Genomic DNA, 6,000 nt, shown 5'->3' on the forward strand with positions numbered 1-6,000 from the left:
AGTCTCTAACTTCCACCAATATAGATCAATGATTTTGATGACATCACCCTGCAATTTAGCTTCTCATCAAACTTTCTGCCCAATCAAATGCTTTCTAGAATCTTAAGCATCCCATCCCCTACATTATAAATACATGCTGAAACTGTGGCTGGAATCGCTCACTTGTTTACAAAATTTGTATTTTCTGTATGGTGAATGGCATGTAGTGTATTATATAGGGGATATGGAATGATTCAGACAGTTTAAATTTGCTTTCCGTTGGGGAGAATAAAGTCTGATTTTGCACTGTTTCACATGAACCGCCGCAGCGTGCACACAGTCTGCTCCAGCCCAGAGACACGATACACAAAATACAGCCAGAGCTACATGCATCTTGTATATTGTGGTTTCAAATAACAGGTGATGCATGCGACATCAGTGTTTTTGACACCACAAGGTGAGAAAAAACACTTACAAGCAACTCAGTGCCTCCACTACTCTTTAGTTTATACAGAGTTTTTTCACTGGTGAGACTGATTATATTAAAGCACATCATGCTGATTTTTTAAGAATATTTAATTGGTATGTACAGAAGAAGATGACTTATAACCCTATCTCTCTCTCAGCTAATGTGAATGTGGGTATAGTGAACAGCACAGAAGCAAAACCCCACTCCAGACCTTACATGGTTTTTGTTTAGAAAAGCTGTAAACATGTCTTGGTGGATTCCTCATTTCTGATAGTACATCATAGTTTAAAGATCTTGTTCATTGGACCATAGTTTAAAGATGTTGTTCATTGCACTAATAAGACTTTCTTACACAGAATCATAGTTTAAAGATCTTGTTCATTGCACTAATAAGACTTTCTTACACAGAAATAAGAAACTAACAGCTGTGATTGGTGTGCATGACTTAAAAAAAAAGAAGGAGATGATTGCATCAGAGTGAAATCTTACTACAAGCATCCAGACTTTAACAATCGCACTTTGCAGAATGACATTATGCTTTTGAGGGTAAGAGTAGTTCAAATGACTCTTATTTAATGATTAGTCAGTCTGTCTTTTAATGATGATAATGTTATTGTATTACAGCTAAAGAAATAAGTTGAACAAAACAAGATTGTCAAGACAATTTCCATACCAATACAAGAGGAAGACATCAAAGCTGATTCTGTTTGCAGTGTTGCCAGCTGGGGAAGACTGAGGTTTAAAGGGAAATAGAGCACATGTCTCATGGAAGCAGATGTGAAGATCATGAATAACACGGAATGCAAAAATAAATGGAAAGACAACTACTCAGCCTCACAGATGATGTGTGTCTATGGCCATGGAGGTAGCTGTAGTGTATGTAAAAACAATATCAAGTAGTGAGAAATGTCACTTCAGTCATGTGTTGATCTGTGTTCAAAGGGAGATTCAGGAGGTCCTTTGGTTTGTGGAGACACTGCAGTCAGTGTCACATCCTTTGGTGACCCAAAAGTCTGCAATATTCATGAAAGACCTGAAGTTTATGCAAAGATTTCAGAATATCTTTCATGGATCTGGTCCATAATAACAAAAAATAATAAATAATTTCAACAATAAAAAATGAATTAATTTAAATAAACAATAAATAAAAAAATTATGTGTCAAGCATCAATATGTGTAAGTGGTCCTTATTATTGCAGCTCCATTTTTTCAAAATATCTTATTTTTTTTGTTGAACATCTTCAGAAAAAAAAAATAATTCATACAGGTTTGGAACAACTTGAGGTTGGAAATGGTAGCTAAATCTCCCATTTGGTGTATCCATGGCACCTGAGATGTATCAATTGAAACATTATGAACTGTTAGCAAGTCTAAAGGGAACTGAGCACATTGCAGATGATAATTTTGTTGTTGGATGTGGTGACAGACCAGCAAGCTAAGAATGATCATGATTTCAAGCTTCAGGCCCTGTTGGAGCATTACAGAGAGGTTAAGCCACAACTTAGCTTAAAGAATTGCAATTCAAGGTCATGCTCCATGGACATATCCTTTCATCCACTGACCCAGAAAAAGTGAGGGCTATCATGGACATGGTACCTAAAAGGTGCTAAAAGTGTACAGCGTCTCATTGGTTTGTTGATTATTTAGCCAAGCTCATGTTCCATTTGTCAAGTGTTTGTGAACCACTGCAAAAACACCCTTGGCATTGGCTGTCCTTGGCCACATCATTAAGCCTGTCACAGTACAAAGTGACTCTAACCAAAGTGGTCTTGGGTGCTGTTTTATGCAAGAAGGACAACCTGTTGCCTTCGCTTCAACAGCTCTGGCTCTCACCGAGATAAAATACGCTCATATCGAGAAAGAGTGTCTCAGTATTGTCTTCGCTTGCCAAAGATTTCAGCATTACTTGTACAGCTGAGGGCTGGTAACAGCAGAGACTAACCACAAACCCCTTGATCTCTATCTTCAGAAAACCACTTCTCATGCACCCAAGCAGCTTCAAAGCATGATCCTGACACTTCAACACTACAGCCTCAAGGTCTACAAGCTGGGGGTTAAATTGTTCACCAGTTTACTTGCTGACTATACAGACAAGGAAGCAGTTTACCAGCAGCATGCCATATGTTATCTGAAGAAAGAGTAGGAAGATCATCAACCAAGAATACCTTTGGCCAGAATACTTTCTGAGTAAATGTTCAACTTGCAGCACACAATCAACCATAAGAAACCATGCTATCTCATGACATCCCCAGCAGGCCATGGCAGATTGTCAGCATGGACTTGTTCAGTCATTGGCAAAAGGGGACTATCTTCTAATTGTGGACCACTTCTCAGATTTTTGGGAGATTGAACTGCTTCCTGATTTATCTGCAGAAACAGTCATCGACCACTGCAAAGACCATATTGCCAAACACAACGCTATCTCACGACCAATTCGTACGTATGCAACGCTATCTCACGACCAATTCGTACGTATTTTACGAGGTGGCTAATTCGTACGAATTTGTACGACCTCACTCGTACGATTTCATACGATTTGCCTAGACCCCAGTGACGGGTAGGTTTAGGGGCGGGGTTTGGTGTAGGTAATTCGTACAAATTCATACGAATGTGCAACTCGTAAAATACCTACTAACCTCAAAAAAACGCACGAATCAAAACAAGCCCAGAAAAACCAACTCTTATTTCAGCAGAAACGGTACATAAAAAAGCTAAGTCGACCATAACACTTTATGATAATGACCCTCAGTTTGGTGCTCTGCTTCCAGCTGGAAATTGGAGCATATCACTTCCTCACCGAGACATCATAAGTCAAATGGAAAGGCTGAGTCGACTTTCAAGATTTATAAGAACTTTCTCCGCAAAGCCATGCATGATTAGGGTGACCAAACGTGGCATTTTCCCAGGACATGTTCTGGCCAGGATTTCTATATTGCCCAAAATATCCAGGTTTTGGCTTTGGTTTCCTGTTTTCATACTTAATGAAGGTAATGATCGTTTGACCAATAACATGCAGACATTGTACGTAATCGACCAATCGTGGTTCATGAGAAGGTGGGATCTACAGAGAACGTTTAAAGCAATGCAAATACGTGTACTTATTAGTGTTCAACTTGAAGCAGCACTGAGCATACTGATTGGTGTATGACATCAAAGTATGGTACTTTGTCATACAACAAGCAGCGCAAATAAAGCCAAAACGTGGATATTTTAGGCAATATAGAAATCCTGGCCAGGACGTGTCCTGGGAAAATGACACGTTTGGTCACCCTATGCAAGATAGAACTGACCCTTGGAAAGCAATCCTTCATTGGAGAAACACCTCAGCTTAATAAATGGACAACAGCCAAAGGTTAATGTCGCTGAGACTGAAGACATCTCTTCCAGTAAAAAACAAGCTCCTGGAGCCATGTGTAGTGAATAGGTTTGTGGAGCAGCTTCACTACTGAAAGCAGTTGAAATCCTGTTATGATAGGCCAGCTCTTGATTTGCCAGAGCTGAACACAGGAGAGAGGACTTGCACTCTGGAAGGTGGGCACCTGTCTTCAGAAAGTGGCCCCTCTTATCTTGTGAATATGGTTGGATCCTCATATAGATGCAACAGAGTGCACCTACTGTAAGAGTGGCAGAATTGACCTCTGCACAAGCATTGGACAGGAACGAACCTAAGCCCTTGATTACTGTACACAGGTATTTTTATAAACGTTTTTCCTTCTTCCGTTTAAAAAAAAAAAATCTCAGTCCACATGAAAATGCAAACGCATGCTATGATGCACTGTCAAGAGCATGCCAAGCCAATAGGTGGCGATATAATATCAACCGTTAAAGCCATGTTGGCCAATCAGAATCATGAAAAAGTTTCCAGTAGGTGGAGATAACAGCGCTGGCTCCGACGTCACAAGCCACAATAACACTGTAACCAGAGTTTTTGAAAATCTTGACCCTGGCAGGCGTTTTCAAAAATGTTCGGTTTCAGTAACCTGGCACTGCATTTGCATGTGGACGAACGGCCAAACTGCGTGGAAAAAAACTTGTGGTTTTAATAATAACTGCGTTCATACAGGGCCTTAGAATCAGCTATACAGTTGGTTTGTTGTTTACATTTTTCCCTTTATGAATTTGTTTGATGCAGCATTCTATATGTATATAGGTATGCTTGGGCTGTTATAAATGTTAATTATAGAGTTGTTTGGGGTGGGGATAAATTAAACACGATCAGCGATGACATCATAACCGTGTTGTATTGTGGTCTGTGGAGTGGCCTGAAGTGTTCATATAAAGCAGACTTGCTCCCTCGGTCAAAATCGAGGGGTCAAGGGTCTGTCCATATAAACTTCCCTAGTCCACTTCACAAAGTGGAACGCACTTCAAAATGCACATAGCCCTAGTACTGTATATCTAGTAAGAGCTTGATTATCTGGTTCAGGTGTGTTTAATTGGGGTCCGTAATTGCAAATTGATTTTTGCGATAAGGAAGAAGTGTTTGTTTAAATGATCAATAAACAAATCATGTCTGAAGGATCAATATATGTAAGAGATCCTTATAATTGCAGCCCTGTAAAATAGCAGTAGGCTACTGAAGAGGATTCAAATAGCCAAAATGAATTCTAGTTTACTAGAAACCTGTGTGCTTTGACCTCATATCTGGTGTTAATGCATTTATGTTTTTAATGTGCTCCAGCCTGGAATATTAATATGAATACTCTGTGCATCTCTGTGTGTTGGAGATTGTGTGTTTCTAAACATGCTAATTATTCCTGTGATATTAATGAACAAACACTAGATGTACCAGAGGTAAACAAACACATCAAATAGACATCTCTGAGATGTATGTGTGCTATCAGGGAACAGTTTCCATGGAGTATGATTAATTTTTGTTGGGTGTTTTGGGGTGGTAATAGTACAGTATATTATGGAAGGTCACAAGAGTTATATCTAGCCACAACCAAAATTTAGAGGTCCGATTTAGAAATCTCAGTATGGGGACCTCTGGTGGTGAGTTGAGAGACGTATACCAATACCCAGAGATGGGAACAAATACATCAAAAAGTATTTAGTTACAAATTACAAGCTCATCCAATGTTTTTAATTAAAATAAAAAAATAAAAAAAAAAGATACTGGTGTGAGAAATTATATAAAAAAGTAATTTGTCATTTGAAAATAAAAAAATAAAAATAAAATACAAACATTATTTACAAGCAATCATTTGAAGTGCAAGAGACCGTGCTATTACCATTTAGTAATACTGGAGTTAGATACACACGAGATAGAAAGAGGTGCTTTCCCCTCCTTGAACAACATGTCATCTAACCCTAACACTAGACAATATATTGATCCTTATTTTTTTCTAATTTCTTATGTTCATTTACACAAAGGTAACCTGAGTAAACAAAATGCAGTTTTGATATAATGATTTCATTTATTAAGGGAAAAAAACTGTCCAAACCTGCCAGGCCCTATGTGAAAAAATAATTGCCCCCTAAATCTAATAAATGGTAGTGCCACCCTTGGCGGCAACAACTGCCATCAAGCATTTGCGATAACTGGCAAT

The 6,000-nt window shown here is 38.7% G+C and overlaps 1 long non-coding RNA gene across 1 annotated transcript; it reads left to right on the forward strand.

Annotated features, from left to right (window-relative positions):
• The first annotated feature begins 811 nt into the window (after positions 1–811).
• On the forward strand, positions 812–1,533 carry LOC122141550. Its single transcript, XR_006157902.1, has 3 exons — positions 812–994; positions 1,073–1,313; positions 1,391–1,533. It is a non-coding gene; the product is annotated as an uncharacterized LOC122141550 (long non-coding RNA).
• Positions 1,534–6,000: the final 4,467 nt, after the last annotated feature.

The sequence above is a fragment of the Cyprinus carpio genome, chromosome B22 (genome assembly GCF_018340385.1).
Source record: "Cyprinus carpio isolate SPL01 chromosome B22, ASM1834038v1, whole genome shotgun sequence".
NCBI lineage: Eukaryota > Metazoa > Chordata > Actinopteri > Cypriniformes > Cyprinidae > Cyprinus > Cyprinus carpio.